Here is a 12,259-nt window from a genome sequence, read left to right as displayed (position 1 = left end):
ATTTGGGTTACTGATACTGCTTGTGGGCCTGGGTCTGGGACTGAAAATGTTGTTAAGATAGAACTAGCTATCCAAAATCTTCATTTTAAATTTCCAAAATTCTTGTATATTTTCTTGGGGATTGTGAAGCCCTGGGGTCTCCCCATGCTTCAGCCAACTCCAGGCTGTGTATTTCAGGCAATATATGATTTGCTGATACTGCTTCTGGGCCTGGGTCTGGGAATAAAAATTTTGTTATGGTAGGTAGCACTAGCTATCCAAAATCTTCATTTTACATTTCAAAAATTCTTGTGTTTTTTCTTGGGGATTGTGAAGCCCTGGTGTGTACTCGTGCTTCAGCCAACTCCAGGCTGTGTCATTCAGGCAATATATGGTTTACTGATACTGCTGCTGGGCCTGGGTCTGGGAATAAAATGGTAGGTAGCACTATCTATCGAAAATCTTCATTTTAAATTTCAAAATTCTTGTGTTTTTTTGCTTAGGTATTGTGAAGCTCTGGGGTCTCCTCATGCTTCAGCCAACTCCAGGCCGTGTCATTCAGGCAATATATGGTTTACTGATACTGCTGCTGGGCCTGGGTCTGGGACTGAAGATGTTGTTATGGTAGCACTAGCTATCCAAAATCTTCATTTTAAATTTAAAAAATTCTTGTGTTTTTTCTTGGGGATTGTGAAGCCCTGGTGTGTACTCATGCTTCAGCCAACTCCAGGCTGTGTCATTCAGGCAATATATGGTTTACTGATACTGCTGCTGGGCCTGGGTCTGGGAATACAAATTTTGTTATGGTAGGAAGCACTAGCTATCCAAAATCTTCATTTTACATTTCACAAATTCTTGTGTTTTTTCTTGGGGATTGTGAAGCCCTGGGGTCTCCTCATGCTTCAGCCAACTCCAGGCTGTTTCATTCAGGCAATATATGGTTTGCTGATACCGCTGCTGGGCCTGGGATTGGGAATAAAAATATTGTTATGGTAGGTAGCACTAGCTATCCAAAATCTTCGGTTTACATTTCTGAATTCATCTTTTAATCTTAGGGATTGTGAAGGCCTAGTGTCTACTCATGCTGCTGCCAACTCCTGGCTGTGCCATTCAGCCACCATATGGTCTCCTCCTGCTGCCAACACCTCCATGCTATGTCATTCAGCCACTATATGGTCTCCTCATGCATCACCCACCTTCAGGCTATACCATTCAGACATTATATAGGCTATTTATGCTTTCCCTACCTCCAGGCTGTGTCATTCAGCCAATATATTGTTTTCTGATAATGCTGGGACTGGGTTATTAACTCAATATATGTTATGGTAGCACTAGCTAACATAAATGCCTAATTGAGATTTCATCATTGATCTATCAAAGTAAGGGGTTATGAAACCCTCGGATGTGATGCTTGCACCTGACTGCTCCTGTCTTTCATGAACTTCTTGGTTTACTGATACTAGCACCAGCTAACATGCATCTTTAATAGAGATTTAAACATTCACCTTTTAATGTTAGGGGTTTTAAACCCCTCTTGTGTACTCATGCTGCTTCCTGCTCTACTCTGTATGTTTCTGGAACTACTTGGCTTACTATTGCTGCTGGGCCTCGGCCAACATTTTTTTTGATGGTAGCACTAGCTAACATACATCTTCAATAGAGATTTCAACATTCATCTTTTAATCTTAGGGGTTGTAATTTTTTCAAGACTAAGGCCCTTTGGCCCTCGACGTCATATGACCTGTGGAATTATCACAAGAATCCAATGAAACATGTTGGAGCAATAGCAATGAACCATAACTGATTAAATGAAACATTCGTACTTTCATAATCAGGGGGGCACTGAGAAGCAGGGGTTCGAACAGGTGGTATCTCGCCTGGTGGAGGACCGCCAGCTTGATGCTCGCCAGAATGGGTAATGTAAAAATGGAATTTTCACATCAAATTACATTAAATATGACATAAAAGATCTCTTTATCCTCTTCAATTTTGACACCTTATGGTCTCCCTGCTGCCACATAGACGCTCTGCAGCGATGATTCTAATGTAATTGCCTGTAATCTGCATGCCAAAGTGAATAACAGTATGATTTCACTAACCAAGCACATTCCCTATGCATGTTACAGCAAGGCAAAGTGTTCTACACCCCTATTGGAGCTCCCTGTAGGTCAGAAATAGTCGTTTTTAATACAGTTTTGCCGCAAATTTATTCGACCCGAACCAAATTTTTTTTTAAGTTTGCTCATCTCTACTCATAAGTGCATAACTGCATACCACATGCGTACATCTAAGTAGTGTATTATTTTGTACCTGTTAATCTGTCAAAGGCCTAGATACTGTAAAAGTCCAGGCAATAGTAATCACCAGCTGGTGTTTTATTAAAATACGTTTTTTTAAGCGTACTGTACCGCATTTTTCGGCCCATTGTAAGTGCATACCACATACGTACATCTAAGTAGTGTATTATTTTGTACCTGTTAATCTATCAAGGGCCTAGATACTATTAAAGTCTGGCAAAAGTACTCACCAATTAGTGTTTTTACCTGTTAATCTATCAAGGGCCTAGCTACAGTGAAAGTCCAGGCAAAAGTACTCAACGGTTGGTGTTGTACTCAGATACTTTTTTAAGTGTACTGTAGCGCATTTTTCTGCCCTCATAACTGCATACCACATATGTACATCTAAGTAGTGTACTATTTTGTACCTGTTAATCTGTCAAGGGCCTACATACTGTAGAAGTCCAGGCAAAAGTAATCACTGGCTGGTGTTTTACTAATATAGGTTTTTTTAAGCGTGCTGTACCGCATTTTTCTGTCAAGTGCCTACATACTGTAAAAGGACAGTCAAAAGTACACACATGCTGCTGTTCTAGACAAATACTGTTTTAAGCATAGTGAAGCGTATTGTACTCCCCTCATATATGCAGAGAAGTGCCAGGAAGTGCATAGAGGAGTGGCAGAGGCCTAAATTCATCAGGCAGAGGTTACAGCAGACTAGGGGCGAGTGGTAGCAGGAGTCGCAGCGAGTGGCCTGAGCTCCCGGTATCAGCTATCGGTCGTGTCTCGACCAGCAACCCATCTGCCTTCATCAATTGATTAACACGGTCATCCACTTTATCACAAGTGACATCTGATACCCCCAGTCAACAATCGGTGGGTTTCTCAGACACAACTCTCAGTTGGTATGGCCCGGGAGCAGTCCCTGTCCTCCCATTGCCTCTGTCCTAAGCTGTTCCCTCCCCTACAGAAGTATCCTATGCTGTGGGTTCTGCTCCAAGATTTACTGAGGGCAATCTAATAGAGGACAGTCAGCAGCTACTTCCCAGCCAACAAGTGGAGGAGATATTTGCCGCTTCCTCCGCTAGTGGTGAAGAGAGTGACGTGGAAGGCGGTGTTGCCAGTGTTCAGAGTCCTGAAGCAGACACTGTTGAGGAACCTGAGGAGGACATCAGTGATATGCAGACACTTGTTGATGATGATACAGGAGATCGCAATTGGGAGCTGGGTGCAGAAGGGGGTTCATCAACATAAGGAGAAGAGAGTTGCAGGTTGCCCATAAGGCAGCAGCTGAGCCAGCAAGGTGGTAGCATGGTTGGCAGTCAGCATGGTGGAAGAAGTGGAAATTCTGGAGCCAAACATGCCCGGGGGAGACCACCTGCCTCACTGAAGCCTACCTTGCCGGGAGTCACATCAAGATGCAGGAAAACAAGACCTATGTTAACCTGGCGCTGCCCACTCGGTCGTCAGACTGGAGAAAAGGCCAAATATACCTTTAGTAGTAAACAAACTTGACTTTATTGTATATAATATATAAAAATAATAAAAAGGATGGATGATGCGTTTCGAGGGGGGCTCCCCTCTTCCTCAGATCAGAAGCATGTGTGTAGTGTCAAAGATGCCATTTTAATGTGGAAATTGGCACCAAGTTGAAAAAAGGGGCATGGCCCAGATGTGGGCTGTCACAGATGTTTGCAGGTAAATGAAAAAAACTTAGTTGCTAGTTAAAACAGAGGGAGCCTAGCGAATCTGCATGTCAGCAGTTAAAATAGGAGCATTATGCTGTGTGGAAGATAAAAATAACTGTTATATCAGTGCTAGATAGGGCCGGTGACAAATTCACGGCAACAAAAGCACACTGCGCATGCGCCGGCGTGGCTAAGGACGCATTGTTGACAGCGCGGGTCATGTGGTGCCAGCCGGCCAATCAGGAAGAACGGGCGGCTGTTCTGTAGTAGCGCAGTGTGACTGCGCTTTTGTTGCTAAGGACGCATTGTTAAGAGCACCCCTAGCGCATGTGATGCGGCGGGCCAATGAAATGATGGGGCGTGTATATTCCCGCACGGATGTAAACACAGAGTTGTCTGCAAGGGATGAAGTATGTGTAAGGAGTCATAGGGCATTGCCAGGGTCTGGAGTACTATGCATGTATGGAGAATGGATGGGGATATGATATAATGGATGGGGATATGAATGGATGGGGTACTACAGACCCTGGCAATGCCCTATGACTCCTTACACATACTTTGTTCCTTTCAGGCAACCCTCTGTTTTAACAAGAAACTAAGTTTTTTCATTTACCTTCTAACATCTGTAACAGCCCACATCTGGGCCACACCTCTTTTTTCACCTTGGCGCCAATTTACACATAAAAATGGCATCTTTGACACTACACACATGATACTGATCTGAGGAAGAGGGGAGCCCCCCTCGAAACACGTCATCCATCCTTTTTATTATTTTTATATATTATATACAATAAAGTCAAGTTTGTTTACTACTACAGGTATATTTGACCATAGCAGTAGATCGTGACCCTGTACCGGAGGAGCGGTGGTCGGAACACTGAAGTGAGGCAGTACACAGACACACAGCCTCCAGCCATACACTGTATATGGCTGAAGGCTGTATGTCTGTTGGGGAACTATACTGCACCTAATGTGGGGGAACTGTACTGCATTTAATGTGGGGGAACTGTACTGCACCTAATGTGGGAGAACTGTACTGCACCTAATGTGGGGGAACTGTACTGCACCTAATGTGCGGGGAACTATACTGCACCTAATGTGCGGGGAACTGTACTGCCAACCTAATGTGCGGGGACTTATACTGCACCTAATGTGGGGAACTATACTGAACCTAATGTTGGGAACTATACTGCACCTAATGTTGGGAACTATACTGCACCTAATGTGGGGAACTATGCTGCACCTAATGTGGGGAACTTATACTGCACCTAATGTGGGGGAACTTATACTGCACCTAATGTGGGGAAACTTATACTGCACCTAATGTGGGGGAACTTATACTGCACCTAATGTGAGGGAACTTATACTGCACCTAATGTGGGGGAACTATACTGCACCTAATGTGAGGGAACTGTACTGCACCTAATGTGGGGGAACTGTACTGCACCTAATGTGGGAGAACTGTACTGCACCTAATGTGCGGGGAACTATACTGCACCTAATGTGCGGGTAACTGTACTGCACCTAATGTGCAGGGAACAGTGCTGCACCTAATGTGCAGGGAACTGTACTGCCAACCTAATGTGTGGGGACTTATACTGCACCTAATGTGGGGAACTATACTGCACCTAATGTAACCCTATATAAGTAGTAGTTAGCTACACATGGGCCTTTTCTTTCCTGGCAGCCTCCCATTTTGACTGGGAGAGCATGGTAAGTGTGCTATAACATTCTGTTCACACTGGTGTGGTGCTGTGCGGCGTCCGTTGCTGCTGTGGCGCCGTGTCTGTGGGAAGGTGCGAACCATGGACTGGTTTGAGTGGCGTTGGGGCCACTCTGCCAGTGGGTCGTTCACCCTGTGGGCACTGGTGTCGCGGCGGTGGTGGTCGCCGCCCAGTGCTACGCCATTTTATGCTAGGGACGTTAGGGACCCACTCTAAATAGGTGGCCTTGACGTGGCGAGTGGGCTTTGTACTTTTTGATCAAAACGTATATACTAACAACCTGTTAGTTTTTGAAATTATGCTGAGAAGCAATTGGATCATTGTGCAAGATTGTAGATGTGCACCATGTCTGTTTTCTACTTGAGTACACAATGTTGGGAACTATACTGCATCTAAAGTGGGGAACTATACTGCACCTAATGTGGGGGAACTATACTGCACCTAATGTGGGGGAACTATACTACACCTAATGTGGGGGAACTATACTGCCAACCTAATGTGGTGGGGTTGGTGAAGAAAAGTGTAGTGGAGAAGGACCAGGAGGTCATGGGGGTGCTGAAGGGAGGTTGTTCGGAGGGGTGGGGGGTGAGGTAAGTGTAGGTGTGGTAAAGGGGGCAGAGGAGTGTGAAGGGGACTGAGGGGGGGGGGTAGCGGGTGCAGAAAAGTGGAACAGTGGAGAAGGACCAGGAGTATTAAGGACCAGGGGACGACCAAGGCTAAGTTTCCAGAGAAGGCAAAAGCACAAGAAAATGATAATAAAGTGCTCCGTCTTCCAGGCAGCCTTAATATGGCCCTGAGGCTGAGCCATGCGCCCTGCATGGCACATGTGTTCAATCTGGTTGTGAAACAGTTCCTGAAGTGCTCCCCCCATTTGCAAGACATCCTAACAATGGAAGGAAACTTTGCATGCACTTCAGCCACTCGTTAACCGCAAAGCACACCCTCCTTGAGCTTCAGCGTCAGAACGTTATCCCCCAAGATAGTCTGCTTTGTGACGTTGCCACACGTTGGAATTCCACCCTCCATATGTTGGACCGACTGTACAAACAGAGAAAAGCCATAACCAATTTCTTGATGATCCAAGCGGATAGGGGTACTCCCCTGTGTAACTTCAATGTGAACCAGTGGCAGCTCATATGTGACACCTGCCGTTTGCTGAGGCCCTTTGAGGAAGCCACATTACTAGTAATTTGCCAGGATTAAGGGATGAACTACGTCATTCCACTGCTTCATTTCTTACAACACGTGTTGGAAACAATGGCTGGTCAGGGCACTGGAGACGTGGCACCTACATCTCATGGCCACATGAGCCCTATGGGGGCTGAACTGGAGGAGGAGGGGGAGGGGCACAGTGGAGCAGTTTAAGTTTTGCCAAATGGGCAGTTTTTCTAGTAATCTGACAGGAGAGGAGGAGCAGGAACAGCCAGAGGAGCTAGAGGGTTATGAGGAAGGCGAGACAGGGGACCCAGACACACCATGGCAGTATGCAGTGGAGATGGAGGCAGGGAGTCCCTCCAAGTCAGTTGCACAAATGGCACGATGCATGCTCACTTGCTTGCGTAGTGACAGCCGTATTGTCACCATTCGGCAACCGGATGACTTCTGGATCTCCACCTTATTGGACCCTCGCTACCACCACAAAATAGGGGCCTTTTTTACACCCACTGAGAGGGAGGACAAACTGACCTACAACAGAGGCATCCTATGTACTCAGTTTGCCAATGCCTATCTGCGCCATTGTCCATCCTCTCGCAGTTCTGAATCGGGGGGCCCCCTGTGCTCACTTTCTATTGCCATGGCTGTTGGGGTGGGGTGGCAGAAGCAGTACCAGCTCCATCAGCAGCAGCCTGAGTCACTGATGAGTAGCTTTCTTCACCCGCATAGTAAAGCAACTCATCAGCAGCAGGTATACCTGGAGCAGGACCTGAACCAGCAGGTGGTGGCATACCTTGACATGACCATGCCAACACACCTTGAAGATCCGCTGGGCAGCCAAACTTGATTTGTGGCTGCAACTAGCAAAGTTTGCCCTGGAAAAGCTGTCCTGCCCAGCCAGTAGTGTGCCACAGAGTGGATGTTTAGTGCGGCCAAGGCCATAGTCATCCCAAGGAGAACTCGGCCACAAAAAATGTGGAGAGACTTACCTTTGTGAAGATGAATCATGCATGGATCAGCCAGGATTTCCAACCACCAATGCCTTATGCATCAGAGTAGATTGACCATGGTGCCACACCAACACTTCACAAGTATGGATAGTGCCAAACAGATTTAAGGTGCTGCTCGCTCCCCAGTTACAAACAATTATCCGCATCAGACCTTTTTTCACCCACCTTTGTCACCGTGTACTGGTATTGCTACCCACCACACTACTCTGTAACCAAGTAAGGACTCCTGATGCTGCCACCTCCACGCTGTCTCATTCAGCCACTATATGGTCTCCTCATGCTTCAGCCAACTCCAGGCTGTGCCATTGATACACTATATGGTCTTCCCATGCTGCCACAAACTCCAGGCAGTCATTTAGCCACTATATGGTTTCCTCATACTGATGCCACCTCCAGACTCTGTCATTGTGCTGCCATGTGACTCCTTGTTAGATCCGTATCAGACCTTTTTTCACATACCTTCGTCACCGGGTACTGTTATTGCCACCCACCACATCACTCTGTCATTGGATCAGGACTCCTGATGCTGCTGCTGCCACCTCCACACTGTCTCATTCAGCCACTATAAGGTCTCCTCATGCTTCAGCCAACTCCAGGCTGTGCCATTGAGACACCATATGGTCTCCCCATGCTGCCACAAACTCCAGGCAGTCATTCAGCCACTATATAGTGTCCTTATACTGATGCCACCTCCAAGCTCTGTCATTGTGCTGCCATTGTGCTTTGTTAGATTTGGTCCTTTGTACCCACACGCCGGGGCCCGGGACACTAAAACTTGGGATTTAAAATTTCAATTTCAAAATCCTCAATCCTTAAATTTCTATTCAAAAATCTTACATTTCTATTTTAAAATATAAAATTTCAGTGGTCTCCTCATGCTTCTGCCAACTACAGGCTGTGTCATTCAGCCAATATATGGTTCACTGATGCTGCTGGGCCTAAACATTTTTTTATGGTAGCACTAGCTACCATAAATCTTCAATTAAAATTTCAAAATTAATCTTTTAATCTTAGCGATTGTGAAGTCCTAGTGTCTACTCATGCTGCTGCCAGCTCCAGGCTGTGTCATTCAGCAACTATATGACAAAACTACTACCTTTCGGGCCAATGACACAAGCAGAGGTAATAACTTGTACAACAGAATAACCCTGAGGGGTTAAAAGAGACCTCTATGTTGCATGTGTCACATAAATGATAAAACTTAACTTTTAATGTGAACAGTTTAATATAAAGTGAGGAACAAATAGTATTTAAAAACACAGCTCCACTGAGTCATAGGCATCTGTAAATGTGCCTCAAGGTCATGGATGGGACTACTCAATTTGGTGGAGCAGTGGATTTGGACTCAAACGGTCTCAAGTCTCGGATTTATATGTACAATCCTGAGCTTAGAAGCTCTGATGTTACTTAGAGATGTACCCCAATGGGGATAACCATAGTCTCCTATCTTATTGGGCCACTTATATATGTGGCACTTGCCGATGCTTGATGCCACAAGGAGTGTTTTTAAGAAGTGTATTATTGGTCATGGAAATTTACCTACGTTAAAGTGTTTCTTACATATATGAATTTTATTTTATTATGTGTGGGATTTGGGTGGAATAGGAGCGTAGCAGAAGATTGACGAGCTGCAGAGCCTAGCAGGAGCCCTTGCCTTTTTTTTTTTTGGTCCGGGGGCCCCGAGTGTTGTCAGTCCACCCCTGGAGGGAGGGGGGGTGTGTGCGTGCGTGTGTGTGTGTGTGTGTGTGTGTGTGTGGGGGGGGGGGGGGGGGGGGGGGTGCCAAACAAAGGGTCCGCCCCAGGTGCCAAATGCTCTAGGTACGCCCCTGGGTACACCACAGACCAGATTTGCTAGCTTACTCCGTCAGGCTCACTGAAATGTGGTACGGCACAGGTCTGGTGGGTATCTGTTAGCAGCCGGTTTTTCAATTCCCCTGCTGGATCCGGATACTATATGCCCCAAATGTGAATGCAGCCTAACTTACATGATCAGAGAATCGCATGACCTGCAATGAGAAAAGCACAGTATAAAAAAAAGTCACAACAAAAATACATGCACTAATACACACTATTTTAGGAACCAAAATGCCACAAAAACTGCATCACAGAGGTGGAGGGGGAGAGTGCAGTTTTTAGTGGCATTTCTTCAGGGCAAATAAAGTAAATTACATTTACAAAGTATGTGTGGAAACAAAGCCATATACAACAGTGTGCCTGCAGATGCTCTTTCACAAACTGCCGCAGCTGCGTATTTACCTGCCACCCCAGCCAATGGCCGTAACTGTACTGTACTAACTGTAACTAACTGTACTGTGACCAGCCTGCCTTCAGCAGTTAAAAAAAAAACTACAACTCCGGGCATGCTGGTGTTTTTCTTTTTATTAAAGTAACTTGAACCAATTGGGAAAGTTCCAGTGACGTCACGGCGAGACAGATATCAGTTGGAAAAACTTGAGGGAAGGACATCACAGCAACGTGACCACAGTCATAAGAGGTGGTACTTCCTACATTATTATATATAAGGAACACGCATGGAACTCCTTATTGCACACTAATGACAGCGTCTATTCAGCTTTATTCTTTTTACTGTACAGCCGTGTTTCCCAATTGTGGCTCTCCAGATGTTGCAAAACTACAACTTCCATCATGCTTGGGCAGCCCTTTGGCTAGAGAGCCACAGGATTTGGCACACTGCCTTAGGGCATAAGGCAGTGTGTGTAGAGCATCCTCCCCCCGCCGTCCTAATCATAATGGGCTGTTCTCCAGGGAGTTCCAGTATCAGTGTATGACACACATCAGACAGGCACCACCCAGTGACATGAATGGAGGGGGGGAGCGGAGTTTCTACTTCCTGTGTAACCGGGGGAGGAGCTTGCTCTGTCCACTGTGTGACTACAACTTTGTAGTCTGCTCTGCTGTAACTTCATACCGTGTTGACTGAGTGTGCCCGAAGTGTAAGGTGGGTGCACCGGGAGTGGTGGCTATGGCATTTACATTAGGGACTTATCGCAGTCGCTGACACAGGGGAAGTTAGGGCAGGGTAAAAAATAGGACCACAACGTTCACTGTGTTCTATCTGCAACCTGTTCTTGTGTGTATACTTGTGATTATAATAAATACATATAGTATACCTATTGTGTACCTGCAACCTTCTGTGTGTATACTGGGGTTTATAAATACATATAGGATACATACAGTGTACCTGTAATCTGCTGTGTGTATACTGGGGCTTATAAATACATATAGTATACATACAGTGTACCTGTAATCTGCTGTGTGTATACTGGGGTTTATAAATACATATAGTATACATACATTGTACCTGTAATCTGCTGTGTGTATACTGTGGTTTATACATACATATAGTATACATACATTGTACCTGTAATCTGCTGTGTGTATACTGGGGCTTATAAATACATATAGTATACATACATTGTACCTGTAATCTGCTGTGTGTATACTGGGGCTTATAAATACATATAGTATACATACATTGTACCTGTAATCTGGTGTGTGTATACTGGGGTTTATAAATACATATAGTATACATACATTGTACCTGTAATCTGCTGTGTGTATACTGGGGCTTATAAATACAAATAGTATACATACATTGTACCTGTAATCTGCTGTGTGTGTATACTGGGGCTTATAAATACATATAGTATACATACATTGTACCTGTAATCTGCTGTGTGTATACTGGGGTTTATAAATACATATAGTATACATACATTGTACCTGTAATCTGCTGTGTGTATTCTGGGGCTTATAAATACATACATTGTACCTGTGATCTGCTGTGTGTATACTGGGGTTTATAAATACATGTAGTATACATACAGTGTACCTGTAATCTGCTGTGTGTATACTGGGGCTTATAAATACATATAGTATACATACATTGTACCTGTAATCTGCTGTGTGTATACTGGGGCTTATAAATACATATAGTATACATACATTGTACCTGTAATCTGCTGTGTGTATACTGGGGTTTATAAATACATATAGTATACATACATTGTACCTGTAATCTGCTGTGTGTATTCTGGGGCTTATAAATACATACATTGTACCTGTGATCTGCTGTGTGTATACTGGGGTTTATAAATACATGTAGTATACATACAGTGTACCTGTAATCTGCTGTGTGTATACTGGGGCTTATAAATACATATAGTATACATACATTGTACCTGTAATCTGCTGTGTGTATACTGGGGTTTATAAATACATACATTGTACCTGTAATCTGCTGTGTGTATACTGGGGCTTATAAATACATATAGTATATATACAGTGTACCTGTAATCTGCTGTGTGTATACTGGGGCTTATACATACATATAGTATACAGTGGTCCCTCAACATACGATGGTAATTCGTTCCAAACGAGTATGTTGAGGGATTCGTGCAATGTAA

At 44.7% G+C, this 12,259-nt stretch overlaps 1 protein-coding gene and 1 long non-coding RNA gene across 7 annotated transcripts in view; one reads left to right on the top strand and one right to left on the bottom strand.

The window, feature by feature from the left end:
* Positions 1-728: 728 nt before the first annotated feature.
* LOC130282583 (uncharacterized) lies at positions 729-10,049 on the bottom strand. Its single transcript, XR_008846459.1, has 3 exons — positions 10,002-10,049; positions 9,818-9,838; positions 729-942 (listed from the first exon to the last, which is right to left on the bottom strand). It is a non-coding gene; the product is annotated as an uncharacterized LOC130282583 (long non-coding RNA).
* Positions 10,050-10,170: 121 nt separating this feature from the next.
* TSPAN14 (tetraspanin 14) overlaps positions 10,171-12,259 on the top strand; it is a 270,495-nt gene continuing 268,406 nt past the window's right edge. For 2 of the 6 annotated variants that reach the window (XM_056530948.1, XM_056530943.1), the window contains exon 1: positions 10,171-10,326. The gene's annotated coding sequence lies outside the window, so the exon portion shown is untranslated. Of the gene's footprint in view, positions 10,327-10,656; positions 10,792-12,259 lie in introns of those variants that run through there. The other 4 variants (XM_056530947.1, XM_056530945.1, XM_056530946.1 and 1 more) reach the window with 4 other exon arrangements.

Source organism: Hyla sarda, chromosome 7, assembly GCF_029499605.1.
Source record: "Hyla sarda isolate aHylSar1 chromosome 7, aHylSar1.hap1, whole genome shotgun sequence".
Lineage (NCBI taxonomy): Eukaryota > Metazoa > Chordata > Amphibia > Anura > Hylidae > Hyla > Hyla sarda.
This window is presented reverse-complemented; position numbering and strand designations above follow the sequence as displayed.